The sequence below is a fragment of the Paramisgurnus dabryanus genome, chromosome 14 (assembly GCF_030506205.2).
Source record: "Paramisgurnus dabryanus chromosome 14, PD_genome_1.1, whole genome shotgun sequence".
NCBI lineage: Eukaryota > Metazoa > Chordata > Actinopteri > Cypriniformes > Cobitidae > Paramisgurnus > Paramisgurnus dabryanus.
In genome coordinates, this window is record NC_133350.1 from 739,945 (window position 1) to 755,162 (window position 15,218).

At 46.9% G+C, this 15,218-nt stretch overlaps 2 long non-coding RNA genes across 2 annotated transcripts in view; one reads left to right on the forward strand and one right to left on the reverse strand.

Moving 5' to 3' along the window:
* Positions 1-15,218, reverse strand: part of LOC141280717 (uncharacterized) — a 136,302-nt gene that overhangs the window by 55,429 nt on the left and 65,655 nt on the right. The window lies entirely within an intron of this gene.
* Positions 5,509-6,750, forward strand: LOC135757982 (uncharacterized). The gene is made up of 3 exons (XR_010536392.2): positions 5,509-5,828; positions 6,369-6,432; positions 6,587-6,750. It is a non-coding gene; the product is annotated as an uncharacterized lncRNA (long non-coding RNA).

Below are 15,218 nucleotides of genomic sequence, written 5' to 3' on the forward strand. Positions count from 1 at the left end.
GGGGTCAAATCAGCCTTGTTGAGGTCATTGCAAAAGGCCTGTAAATCATTTGGTAAACTGCATGTACAAATATCTTTGTATATCAGTCAAATCTGAAGCTATTGTCTTTTGTTTTTTATATCAAATTAAAGGTGTGTATGTGTAGTTTACAGACATATGAGTGACTTTACTGTGTGTTGTGCCTAACAGGAAGGAGAAGAGTTACAGTTGAGCCTGTTTTAGGCCACAAGGCCTGTGAATCACAATGGTAAAGTTTCATGTACAAATTTCTTAATTTTTAATCAAAACAAAGTCCAATCAGATTGTGTGATACATCATTGTAAAGCTTGTGTTTTGCAGTTTCACATGAACCCAAGCTCATTGTTGTATGTTACTCACAGCTCGATGGAACAGGGGTCAAATCGGCCTTGTTGAGGTCAGTGCAAAAGGCCAGTAAATTATTTGGTAAATTGCCTGTACAAAAATCTGTGTATATCAGTCAAATCTGAAGCTATTGTCTTTTGTTTTATATCAAATTAAAGGTGTCTATGTGTACTTTACAGACATATGAGTGACTTTACTGTGTGTTGTTCCTAACAGGAAGGAGAAGAGTTACAGTTGAGCCTGTTTTAGGCCACAAGGCCTGTGAATCACAATGGTAAAGTTGCATGTACAAATTTCTTAATTTTTAATTAAAACAAAGTCCAATCAGATTGTGTGATACATCATTGTAATGCTTGTGTTTTGCAGTTTCACATGAACCCAAGCTCATTGTTGTATGTTACTCACAGCTCGAGGGAACAGGGGTCAAATCGGCCTTGTTGAGGTCATTGCAAAAGGCCAGTAAATTATTTGGTAAATTGCCTGTACAAAAATCTGTGTATATCAGTCAAATCTGAAGCTATTGTCTTTTGTTTTATATCAAATTAAAGGTGTGTATGTGTACTTTACAGACATATGAGTGACTTTACTGTGTGTTGTTCCTAACAGGAAGGAGAAGAGTTACAGTTGAGCCTGTTTTAGGCCACAAGGCCTGTGAATCACAATGGTAAAGTTGCATGTACAAATTTCTTAATTTTTAATCAAAACAATGTCCAATCAGATTGTGTTATACATCATTGTAAAGCTTGTGTTTTGCAGTTTCACATGAACCCAAGCTCATTGTTGTATGTTACTCACAGCTCGAGGGAACAGGGGTCAAATCAGCCTTGTTGAGGTCATTGCAAAAGGCCTGTAAATCATTTGGTAAACTGCATGTACAAATATCTTTGTATATCAGTCAAATCTGAAGCTATTGTCTTTTGTTTTTTATATCAAATTAAAGGTGTGCATGTGTAGTTTACAGACATATGAGTGACTTTACTGTGTGTTGTGCCTAACAGGAAGGAGAAGAGTTACAGTTGAGCCTGTTTTAGGCCACAAGGCCTGTGAATCACAATGGTAAAGTTGCATGTACAAATTTCTTAATTTTTAATCAAAACAATGTCCAATCAGATTGTGTTATACATCATTGTAAAGCTTGTGTTTTGCAGTTTCACATGAACCCAAGCTCATTGTTGTATGTTACTCACAGCTCGAGGGAACAGGGGTCAAATCAGCCTTGTTGAGGTCATTGCAAAAGGCCTGTAAATCATTTGGTAAACTGCATGTACAAATATCTTTGTATATCAGTCAAATCTGAAGCTATTGTCTTTTGTTTTTTATATCAAATTAAAGGTGTGCATGTGTAGTTTACAGACATATGAGTGACTTTACTGTGTGTTGTGCCTAACAGGAAGGAGAAGAGTTACAGTTGAGCCTGTTTTAGGCCACAAGGCCTGTGAATCACAATGGTAAAGTTTCATGTACAAATTTCTTAATTTTTAATCAAAACAAAGTCCAATCAGATTGTGTGATACATCATTGTAAAGCTTGTGTTTTGCAGTTTCACATGAACCCAAGCTCATTGTTGTATGTTACTCACAGCTCGAGGGAACAGGGGTCAAATCAGCCTTGTTGAGGTCATTGCAAAAGGCCTGTAAATCATTTGGTAAACTGCATGTACAAATATCTTTGTATATCAGTCAAATCTGAAGCTATTGTCTTTTGTTTTTTATATCAAATTAAAGGTGAGTATGTGTACTTTACAGACATATGAGTGACTTTACTGTGTGTTGTTCCTAACAGGAAGGAGAAGAGTTACAGTTGAGCCTGTTTTAGGCCACAAGGCCTGTGAATCACAATGGTAAAGTTGCATGTACAAATTTCTTAATTTTTAATCAAAACAAAGTCCAATCAGATTGTGTGATACATCATTGTAAAGCTTGTGTTTTGCAGTTTCACATGAACCCAAGCTCATTGTTGTATGTTACTCACAGCTGGAGGGAACAGGGGTCAAATCGGCCTTGTTGAGGTCAGTGCAAAAGGCCAGTAAATTATTTGGTAAATTGCCTGTACAAAAATCTGTGTATATCAGTCAAATCTGAAGCTATTGTCTTTTGTTTTATATCAAATTAAAGGTGTGTATGTGTACTTTACAGACATATGAGTGACTTTACTGTGTGTTGTTCCTAACAGGAAGGAGAAGAGTTACAGTTGAGCCTGTTTTAGGCCACAAGGCCTGTGAATCACAATGGTAAAGTTGCATGTACAAATTTCTTAATTTTTAATCAAAACAAAGTCCAATCAGATTGTGTGATACATCATTGTAAAGCTTGTGTTTTGCAGTTTCACATGAACCCAAGCTCATTGTTGTATGTTACTCACAGCTCGAGGGAACAGGGGTCAAATCAGCCTTGTTGAGGTCATTGCAAAAGGCCTGTAAATCATTTGGTAAACTGCATGTACAAATATCTTTGTATATCAGTCAAATCTGAAGCTATTGTCTTTTGTTTTTTATATCAAATTAAAGGTGTGTATGTGTAGTTTACAGACATATGAGTGACTTTACTGTGTGTTGTGCCTAACAGGAAGGAGAAGAGTTACAGTTGAGCCTGTTTTAGGCCACAAGGCCTGTGAATCACAATGGTAAAGTTTCATGTACAAATTTCTTAATTTTTAATCAAAACAAAGTCCAATCAGATTGTGTGATACATCATTGTAAAGCTTGTGTTTTGCAGTTTCACATGAACCCAAGCTCATTGTTGTATGTTACTCACAGCTCGAGGGAACAGGGGTCAAATCAGCCTTGTTGAGGTCATTGCAAAAGGCCTGTAAATCATTTGGTAAACTGCATGTACAAATATCTTTGTATATCAGTCAAATCTGAAGCTATTGTCTTTTGTTTTTTATATCAAATTAAAGGTGTGTATGTGTAGTTTACAGACATATGAGTGACTTTACTGTGTGTTGTGCCTAACAGGAAGGAGAAGAGTTACAGTTGAGCCTGTTTTAGGCCACAAGGCCTGTGAATCACAATGGTAAAGTTTCATGTACAAATTTCTTAATTTTTAATTAAAACAAAGTCCAATCAGACTGTGTGATACATCATTGTAAAGCTTGTGTTTTGCAGTTTCACATGAACCCAAGCTCATTGTTGTATGTTACTCACAGCTCGAGATAACAGGGGTCAAATCAGCCTTGTTGAGGTCATTGCAAAAGGCCTGTAAATTATTTGGAAAATTGCCTGTACAAAAATCTTTGTATATCAGTCAAATCTGAAGCTATTGTCTTTTGTTTTATATCAAATTAAAGGTGTGTATGTGTAGTTTACAGACATATGAGTGACTTTACTGTGTGTTGTTCCTAACAGGAAGGAGAAGAGTTACAGTTGAGCCTGTTTTAGGCCACAAGGCCTGTGAATCACAATGGTAAAGTTGCATGTACAAATTTCTTAATTTTTAATCAAAACAAATTCCAATCAGATTGTGTGATACATCATTGTAAAGCTTGTGTTTTGCAGTTTCACATGAACCCAACTGTAGTCTGGTAAGTAAATAAATGCTTTGCTTTAAACAAATGCATCTATTTTTAAACGTTTTTAAATGCTATCTTACGTATTTATTGCCGCTCCAGAACCTAAGTCGATGGGGTTGACCAACGGCTGGAGAAGTGAACGCTCCAGAACCTAAGTCGATGGGGTTGACCAACGGCTGGAGAAACTTTCGGGTTGACCAACTGCTGGAAGTACTTTCGGGTTGACCAATGGTTGGAGATCGTTTCGGGTTGACCAACGGTTTGGTTCTCCAGAGGGGCCGGGAGTATGGGGCTTAGGCCGGGGGGGAGTACTTAAGAGTGGGTGCCCGGGACCGAACGGTGCGCCGGGTACGGGCTCCAGGGTGTCCGTGGCGGGTTCCGAGGCCGGCCTCAGGTGCACTGTGGGCGGGTAGAGGGGCCACCGTCCTCGGGGGTCCGAGGCCGGCCTCGGGTGCACTGTGGTCGGGTAGAGGGGCCACCGTCCTCGGGGTCGTATCTCGGCCGGGGAAAGGGTTAGAGAGGCGCGGGTTGGCTCGTTGGAAAGGTCCCTCCGCGGGGCGTCCGAGGGTGGGTGTCCCGAAGGGCTGCGGCGAAGGGCTCCGGAGCTACGGCCGTGGGAATATCAAGGGGTGGTACTCCGTATCTCGGCCGGGGAAAGGGTTAGAGAGGCGCGGGTTGGCTCGTTGGAAAGGTCCCTCCGCGGGGCGTCCGAGGGTGGGTGTCCCGAAGGGCTGCTGCGAAGGGCTCCGGGGCTACGGCCGTGGGAATATCAATGAGTGGTACTCCGTATCTCGGCCGGGCTTAGGGTTAGAGAGATGCGGGTTGGCTCGTTGGAAAGCTCCCCTCGGGTAGAGCAACCGACCCGACGGGCGAAGTCCTGGGACTTAGTGCGCCGGAGCTACGGCCGTTTAAAAGTCAGGCGGTGGTACCCCGTATCTCGGCCGGCCTTAGGGTTAGAGAGAAGCGGGTTGGCTCGTTGGAAAGGGCCGCTCCGGTAGAGCAACCGACCAGAGGGACGAGTTCATCCGAGCAAAGGCGCCCGAGTTACGGCTGTTTAAAGGTCAGGCGGTGGTACATCGTATCTCGGCCGGGCTTAGGGTTAGAGAGAAGCGGGTTGGCTCGTTGGAAAGGGCCGCTCCGGTAGAGCAACCGACCCGAGGGACGAGTTCATCCGAGCAAAGGCGCCCGAGTTACGGGCATTTAAAGGTCAGGCAGTGGTACGCCGTATCTCGCCCGGGCTTAGGGTTAGAGAGAAGCGGTTTGGCTCGTTGGAAAGGTCCCCTCCAGTGGAGGAATCGACACAAAGGGCGAGTCGATCCGAGCAAAGGCGCCCGAGCTGCGGCCGTGGGAAAATCCGCGGAGGGACCGCCGTATCTCGACCGGGCTTGGGGTTAGAGAGATGCGGGTTGGCTCGTTGGAAAGGAACCCTCCGGTGGAGCATCCGACCCAAAGGGCGAAGTCCTGGGACTTAGTGCGCCGGAGCTACGGTGTTTAAAGGCCAGGCGGTGGTACGCCGTATATCGCCCGGGCTTGGGGTTATAGAGAAGCGGGTTGGCTCGTTGGAAAGGGCCGCTCCGGTAGAGCAACCGACCCGAGGGACGAGTTTATCCGAGCAAAGGCGCCCGAGTTACCAGGGGCGTCGCACCCGTGGGGGATGTGGGTGTTTTAACACCCACACTTTTCCCGGTGAGAGGGTTCAACACCCACACTTTTTATGCAGTTTTTCAAGAACGCCTTATTAAGTCGCTCCTCCGTTTCTCTGGCCGCTCTCTGTCTGCTGCGCTGCGCTGCTTCCTCTCCCCCTCCCCTCTCAAACATGACGCCGGCTTTGAGTGTTACCGGCTGATGATTGGCTGTTCTGCCTTAAGTCCCGCCTCTCTTGGTGGGTTAGATTGATCGGTCAGCTCGCGCTGAGGAGGCGGGAACTTATGTTTATTTACATCTCCCTTTTTCAGGTAGGCTACTTTGAATGAGTGTTTAAAAAACTTTATTAAACACTTTAATCAACTCTATGCTTTTGAGGTTTTTGAATAAGCTTGATATGTGCTTGGGACTAATGCTAATTGGGTTATTGTTCAGCAGCTGGCTAAATTCGGTCATGTAGACAATGTGGCATGCAATGTATAACCTGTGATGAAGAAGGCAGGGAATTGACGAGGATGAGGGACAAATTGCAATCGATTTGATATTTTGAGCATTGTTACTGAATACTGAATATGAGCTGAATACTTTGTTAATACTACCTGTTGTGTATGATTGTACTTGTTGAGGAGAAAAAAATGAGAAATGATGACATAGTTCTTCAACAGGTAACTTATGCAAACAATGAAAGAAAAGTGTAGCCTATATTATTTAAATGTAAAAACGGTAAATTGTTACATCATTTAGACCACCAGAGAAAAAGCTTTTCAGGGCACAAGTAGCAAAATTTAGCAGTAACAGTCCTGTCAGACCCATGTCACTATCGAGCTTACCATTATCTTTTTGTCACGCAGTATCAATAAGATACAGAAAAGAAAGAGGCAGGAGAAGATTGACACCTTTTTCAAGAGAAATCCTGTAAGTGAAGTTGAAAGCTGGACATTGATAAATGTTGACATTAAACAGTAGCCTATTACCATTATATATTTTGTCATTAATTTAATATATTACTTTTCAAGTTTCAATAAGGTTTGCTAGTACCACAGCCTTATTCCTTTATCACCTTGTTTAGGAGATGAGGTTGCTGGAGGCATCAGTTTAAAGAGAGAGAGAGACACATAAAGTTTCACAGGTGTGCAATGAAAAATGAATGTTACAGTTTGTGAAAGAGGTCTATGAAGGAAGAGAGCGTGTGTTTGTGTCATGGGTGGTGCTTAATTCCATCCCAGGTGCACATACGCCTGTTTCTGGTGTGTTTATATCAAATTTAAAATGATATATATCCATCCCCCACACTTTTAAAAAGCTTGCTACGCCCCTGCGAGTTACGGTTGTTTAAAGGTCAGGGGGTGGTACCCCGTATCTCGGCCGGGCTTAGGGTTAGAGAGAAGCGGGTTGGCTCGTTGGAAAGGGCCGCTCCGGTAGAGCAACCGACCCGAGGGACGAGTTCATCCGAGCAAAGGCGCCCGAGTTACGGCCGTTTAAAAGTCAGGCGGTGGTACCCCGTATCTCGCCCGGGCTTAGGGTTAGAGAGAAGCGGGTTGGCTCGTTGGAAAGGTCCCCTCCAGTGGAGCAAACGACCCAAAGGGCGAGTCGATCCGAGCAAAGGCGCCTGAGCTGCGGCCGTGGGAAACCCATTTGGACGCTGGTTCGCGGTCGTTGCGCGCCGGCCCCCCGAAATTTTTGGGGGGTCAACCGGTGGTGTACGCGCGTCGGTGGCCCCCCCTCGTGACGGGAAAAAGTCTCGCCGAGCCATTTGGGCCCCGGGGGGCCACACGGGGGAGCGTTTTAGTTGAGCCCTTTTTCGTGCCGGAGCTTGCAGTTCAGGGGAGATCCACCGGACGGCGCAGCCATTGTCCAGTCCCAATGTATTTGAATGTGGCCAAAACCCATTCAAGTAAATTGCACGAGCACGATGAATTTTCCCACTCCCCATTTACATCATGTCAAGGTTGGGCGTCACCCTGGGTCACGAAACTCCACCCCCCCACAGCCCACAGACCCACTATTTTGCCCCCTGACCCACTAATTTCAAAAATTGTCCACGCCCTCTGGGGTGAATGGCCACACCCTCCCTGCCCACAGAGCAACTATTCTGCCCCCTAACCTGCTATTTTGTCACTTGATGCAACAAAGGCCCTGGGACCCTGGGGGCCCCATGACCCCGCCCCCCCTGCCCACAGACCCTCTATTCATCCCCCTAACTCATTATTTTGTCACAACATGGCCTGAGGGCCCCGGGCTCCCAGGGGCCAAAAGACCCCACCCCCCTCTGCCCACGAAACAACTATTCTTCCCCCTAACTCATTATTTTGTCACATCATGGCCTGAGGGTCCCGGGCCCCCAGGGGCCAAAAGACCCCACCCCCCTCCGCCCACCAAACAACTATTCAGCAGAAAACTCACTATTTTGCCAAATGATGCGCTGACTGATTAACGTTTTTGCCCCTTAGCACATTAAACTGCCCACCTGCATGTATGGCTCTGAGGGCCCCTGGGGGCCCCAAGTTATGTTGCCCACTGACAGTTTATTTCACCCACAGCCAACTTATGCATTGACCATTTGCCCACTATTTTGCCCATTAGCACATTAAACTGCCCATCTGCCATTTATGCCTCTATGGGCCCCTGGGGGCCCTATGACCCAGAGGGTCCAGGCTCTGGGGGCCCCAAGCTCTGGGGGCCCCAAGTGCCAACGTATTCCAGGCCCACTGGCTGCCCAATTACTTTGTCTGCAATTGAGGATAACAACTTTTGGCCCCTGGGCTTGGCCCCCTTGGGGCCCCAAGTTATGTTGCCCACTTACAGTTTATTTTGCCCACTGCCAACTTATGTATTGACCATTAGCCCACTTTTCTGCCCATTAGCACATTAAACTGCCCATCTGCCATTTATGCCTCTGAGGGCCCCTGGGGGCCCCGAGTTTTGTTGCCCACTGACAACAGTATATTTCACCCACAGCCAACTTATGCATTGACCATTTGCCCACTATTTTGCCCATTAGCACATTAAACTTCCCATCTGCCATTTATGGCTCTGAGGGCCCCTGGGGGCCCCAAGTTATGTTGCCCACTGACAGTTTATTTCACCCACAGCCAACTTATGCATTGACCATTTGCCCACTATTTTGCCCATTAGCCCATTAAACTGCCCATCTGCCATTTATGGCTCTGAGGGCCCCTGGGGGCCCCAAGTTATGTTGCCCACTGACAGTTTATTTCACCCACAGCCAACTTATGCATTGACCATTTTCCCACTATTTTGCCCATTAGCACATTAAACTGCCCATCTGCCATTTATGGCTCTGAAGGCCCCTGGGGGCCCCAAGTTATGTTGCCCACTGACAGTTTATTTCACCCACAGCCAACTTATGCATTGACCATTTGCCCACTATTTTGCCCATTAGCACATTAAACTGCCCATCTGCCATTTATGGCTCTGAGGGCCCCTGAGGGCCAAATGACCCAGAGGGCCAAGTGCCAAAGTGTTGCAAGCCCACCAGCTGCCCAATTGCTTTGTCTGTCATTGAGGAAAACAACGTTTGGCCCCTTTGGGCCCCAAGTAATGTTGCCCACTGACAGTTTATTTCACCCACTTCCAATTTATGCATTGACCATTTGCCCACTATTTTGCCCATTAGCTCATTAAACTGCCCATCTGCCATTTATGGCTCTGAGGGCCCCTGGGGGCCCCAAGTTATGTTGCCCACTGACAGTTTATTTCACCCACAGCCAACTTATGCATTGACCATTTGCCCACTATTTTGCCCATTAGCACATTAAACTGCCCATCTGCCATGTATGCCTCTATGGGCCCCTGGGGGCCAAATGACCCAGAGGACCCCAGGCTCTGGGGTCCCCAAGTGCCAAAGTATTGTCTGCCATTGAGGAAAACAACTTTTGGCATCTGGGCTTGGCCCCCTTGGGGCCCCAAGTAATGTTGCCCACTGACAGTTTATTTCACCCACTTCCAATTTATTCATTGACCATTTGCCCACTATTTTGCCCATTAGCCCATTAAACTGCCCATCTACCATTTTTGGATCTGAGGGCCCCTTGGGGGCCCAAGATATGTTGCCCACTGACAGTTTATTTCACCCACAGCCAATTTATGCATTGACCGTTTGCCCACTATTTTACCCATTAGCACATTAAACTGCCCATCTGCCATTTATGGCTCTGAAGGCCCCTGGGGGCCCCAAGTTATGTTGCCCACTGACAGTTTATTTCACCCACAGCCAACTTATGCATTGACCATTTGCCCACTATTTTGCCCATTAGCACATTAAACTGCCCATCTGCCATTTATGCCTCTATGGGCCCCTGGGGGCCAAATGACCCAGAGGGCCAAGTGCCAAAGTGTTGCAAGCCCACCAGGTGCCCAATTGCTTTGTCTGTCATTGAGGAAAACAACTTTTGGCCTCTGGGCTTGGCCCCCTTGGGGCCCCAAGTTATGTTGCCCACTGTCAGTTTATTTTGCCCACTGCCAATTTATGCATTGGCCATTAGCCCACTATTCTGCCCATTAGCCCATTAAACTGCCCATCTGCCATTTATGGCTCTGAGGGCCCCTGGGGGCCAAATGACAAGGAGGGCCCCAGGCTCTGGGGGCCCCAAGTGCCAAAGTACTCCAGGCCCACTGGGTGCCCCAATTACTTTGTCTGTCATTGAGGAAAACATCTCTTGGCCCCTGGGCTTGGCCCCCTTGGGGCCCCAAGTTATGTTGCCCACTGACAGTTTATTTTGCCCACTGCCAACTTATGCATTGACCATTTGCCCACTTTTCTGCCCATTAGCCCATTAAACTGCCCATCTGCCATTTATGGCTCTGAGGGCCCCTGAGGGCCAAATGACCCAGAGGGCCAAGTGCCAAAGTGTTGCAAGCCCACCAGCTGCCCAATTGCTTTGTCTGTCATTGAGGAAAACAATGTTTGGCCTCTGGGCTTGGCCCCCTTGGGGCCCCAAGTTATGTTGCCCACTGACAGTTTATTTTGCCCACTGCCAATTTATGCATTGCCCATTAGCCCACTATTTTGCCCATTAAACTGCCCATCTGCCATTTATGGCTCTTGAGGGCCCCTGGGGGCCAAATGACACGAAGGGCCCCAGGCTCTGGGGGCCCCAAGTGCCAAATTACTCCAAGCCCACTGGGTGCCCCAATTACTTTGTCTGTCATTGAGGAACACAACTTTTGGCCCCTGGGCTTGGCCCCCTTGGGGCCCCAAGTTATGTTGCCCACTGTCAGTTTATTTTGCCCACTGCCAATTTATGCATTGACCATTTGCCCACTATTCTGCCCATTAGCCCATTAAACTGCCCATCTGCCATTTATGGCTCTTGAGGGCCCCTGGAGGCCAAATGACCCAGAGGGCCCCAAGCTCTGGGGGCCCCAAGTGCCAAATGATTCCAGGCCTACTATGTGCCCATTTACTTTGTCTGCCATTGAGGAAAACAACTTTTGGCCTCTGGGCTTGGCCCCCTTGGGGCCCCAAGTAATGTTGCCCACTGAGTTTATTTCACCCATTTCCAATTTATGCATTGACCATTTGCCCACTATTTTGCCCATTAGCCCATTAAACTGCCCGTCTGCCATTTATGGCTCTGAGGGCCCCTGGGGGCCCCAAGTTATGTTGCCCACTGACAGTTTATTTCACCCACAGCCAACTTATGCATTGACCATTTGCCCACTATTTTGCCCATTAGCACATTAAACTGCCCATCTGCCATTTATGCCTCTATGGGCCCCTGGGGGCCAAATGACCCAGAGGGCCCCAGGCTCTGGAGGCCCCAAGTGCCAAAGTATTGTCTGCCATTGAGGAAAAAAACTTTTGGCCTCTGGGCTTGGCCCCCTTGGGGCCCCAAGTAATGTTGCCCACTGACAGTTTATTTCACCCACTTCCAATTTATGCATTGACCATTTGCCCACTATTTTGCCCATTAGCCCATTAAACTGCCCATCTGCCATTTATGGCTCTGAGGGCCCCTGGTGGCCCCAAGTTATGTTGCCCACTGACAGTTTATTTCACCCACAGCCAACTTATGCATTGACCATTTGCCCACTATTTTGCCCATTAGCACATTAAACTGCCCATCTGTCATTTATGGCTCTGATGGCCCCTGGGGGCCAAATGACAAGGAGGGCCCCAGGCTCTGGGGGCCCCAAGTGCCAAAGTACTCCAGGCCCACTGGGTGCCCCAATTACTTTGTCTGTCATTGAGGAAAACATCTCTTGGCCCCTGGGCTTGGCCCCCTTGGGGCCCCAAGTTATGTTGCCCACGGTCAGTTTATTTTGCCCACTGCCAATTTATGCATTGCCCATTAGCCCACTATTCTGCCCATTAGCCCATTAAACTGCCCATCTGCCATTTATGGCTCTGAGGGCCCCTGGGGGCCAAATGACAAGGAGGGCCCCAGGCTCTGGGGGCCCCAAGTGCCAAAGTACTCCAGGCCCACTGGGTGCCCCAATTACTTTGTCTGTCATTGAGGAAAACATCTCTTGGCCCCTGGGCTTGGCCCCCTTGGGGCCCCAAGTTATGTTGCCCACTGACAGTTTATTTTGCCCACTGCCAACTTATGCATTGACCATTTGCCCACTTTTCTGCCCATTAGCCCATTAAACTGCCCATCTGCCATTTATGGCTCTGAGGGCCCCTGGGGGCCAAATGACCCAGAGGGCCAAGTGCCAAAGTGTTGCAGGCCCACCAGGTGCCCAATTGCTTTGTATGTCATTGAGGAAAACAACTTTTGGCCTCTGGGCTTGGCCCCCTTGGGGCCCCAAGTTATGTTGCCCACTGTCAGTTTATTTTGCCAGTTTATTTTGCCCACTGCCAATTTATGCATTGCCCATTAGCCCACTATTCTGCCCATTAGCCCATTAAACTGCCCATCTGCCATTTATGCCCCTATGGCAACATAGCCAATATACACACACAAAGGGAGAGACCATTGCTATGCTATTTTAGTGTCCCTGCTAAAGCTGCTGCTAGTTAAACTTTATAACAACTGTGTTTCAGTAAAAAAGTATTCGATTTATTAGAGTGGGCATCAGAAATACACAAACCATACAAGAAACACACAGAATGGTTTAAGGCTATTAATACTTCTGAGCAAGTTAAACATTAAAGTAATTAAAAAAGTGAGAGTTTTAAGCTTGTGAATTCCTTTAATACATTTTATACACTTTTCATAAAATACAGTTGTGTTCTTTAAAGTGCAAAACAAAAATACACCAAAAAATTATAAACAGAAGTACAAGAAATTAAGCACAGGTGTTGGCGAGGAAGTGCACGACACATGTCTCTGAAAGACCAAGACCAAGCCTAATCATCCAGCCAGTCCAGGTCCAGGCCCTCTCCACGGAAGGACTTCCGTTTCACTCCGTAGTTGAAACACAACTCTGTGCCCACACTGATGTCCTGCAGTGCCCTGAAGAGAATGGTGTCCTTAGAAATATAGAAATATATATATTTTATTAATAATTTGCAGGAAATTAGTGTGATGGCAGCTTCAAGATACACTCAACACCATACATGCACTTAGAACATAGCCATAAATTAGATTAAAATACCTTTTCCTCTCCATTCACACGCAGCCTGCAGTGAAAGGGCTTCAGGTTAGGCGCCCTCATAGAGTGATTAATCCGCCTGCCCACAGTGTCTGTAGCAGGGTGGCACTCACAGGGGAAGGTCTGGGCAGCCTTGAAGAAAAACAGGTACCCGGCTTGGTCATTCAGTCCTTCCATCTTGGCCCTCCCTTCAGCACCTGAGATGACCCTGCCATGGTAGTCACAGACAATGTCGTGCATGGAGAACTGCCGGGTCGCAAGACTCCTATAAAAAAGAGTTTTATTTATTGAGTTAATGAATAAACACTACATGTAGACAAACAGTTCATAATTTAAATTCAAGTCTTGATGAAGTTCATGGCTGCTAAAATGAAATTTTACATTATGTCCTGCACAAATGAAAGGTTTCCGTACCTAAACCTTGCTTGGCACCGAAGTCTTTGATGGCCAGGCCTGACCAGGTCTGCTGAGAAACACAGCTGAGGATGAACTTGTCATCTTCAACTGCTACCTTCGAAGGTGGCACCCACAGCCGTTCGATGTCCTCTGGCTTAGGACAGTTGACCTCCCAGCCCTCCTGCGTGATAAGCCGTGCCACCTTTGCAGCCGAAGGCTTGCGGACTGTGAAATGTGCTGAAAGACAGAATTAAAACATGTTACTCTTGCGAGTCACTTGTAACTGTAAATTAATGGCATAGTTTTGAGTTAATTAGTGACAATGCTCTAATGATGGATTCGGAGACTTACACAGCAGATATTCCTGTCTCTGGGCATACTGGGTGATCCTCCACTTGTCATAAAAAACGCGGTCATCTGGAAAACCAGATTCGACCCGCTTCTTCTTGGATGGTGGCTGACCCTCGATGGAAACAGGAAATCTGGCCACAAACTCAATAAAGTCCTTCTGTGCTGTACCGCTGGCGGTCAAAGATGTCTCATCCACGGAAGTCCTGTAAATGTAAGGAATACAAGGTTTATAATATACAAAAAAAAGTGAATGACATCTTGCTAAATTTCATGTGCAAAATGTAATGAGTTATGCCCTGGTTGAATAAAGAGACATACCTGGACAATGACTCAAGCAGCAGAGCTGCGTCGACGACATCCTGAGGCTGAAATGCACCAGCGCTGAGGCCCAGGTAATGCTGCAATGCTCCCTGTTGTTGCACCGGGAGCTTTTCTGCAGCCGCCTCAACAGCCCCTCGCACACACTGGGAAGAGAAAGGAGCCAGCTTGTACCTGCAGGGGAAAAAAAGTAAATGTTAATTGTGATGTGACTGTTATGAGGTAAGAAGCACTTAAGTGTATCACACACATGCACATGGACCTGTGTTGGGCACTTACAATTTATGGAACCGATTCATGTCCCGTGAGACACTGTGAACATCCACGCTGGATGACGAGACAAAGAAGGTCTTGCAAAGCTTTTCAGACTGAACGCTCTCAGGCCTGATGGTGGTGAAGTACAGCTCCAAGCACTACAAAAAAGACCATGAGTTATTAAATGTAAAACAATGGTGATAAGCCATCAACAGTTCGATCGTTGTAAAACTTACAGCTTGCTCTTCTTGGGTCAGAGCGATCTGCATACTTGAGGTTGTGCCCCTTTGTACGCCAATCACAACCCTGTCACCCAGCTCGGTCCTGTTCACCCACTCTGAATCCTGGAAAATATTGAAAAGGTGTTATTTACACATGCATAAGTGTGCCATTATTACAGCTTAAAGGGTAAACCAGTTAAAATGTATGAACTTACAGTCAAGGCTTCCACAGCTCGTGGACGCTGCATGTGGACAAACACCAACAGCGCCTCGCAGTAGTAACGGTACAGCGTCTTGTGGGTGCTGGAGAGCTCTCTGCCCACCTGGACGTCCCTCTGGATCCTGAGCACGTCTGACTTTGCCACTCGCAAAATCTTCTGGCAGTCTGTTATGGCAGGAGCCCACCTTTTAACGACCCGGCTGTTTGGAGCATAGCAGACAAGACAATTAAAGTTATTGAAAAAATGCTAAGTTAGAAAAGCATTTAAATTAAAGCATTTCAGCTAAAGCATTTAAGTATTGCCCTTACGTTTGAGGAAGATCAGACGGACCAGCAACAGCAGCTTCTTCTTCCAGGTCACCCTCAGACTCAGAGTCCCG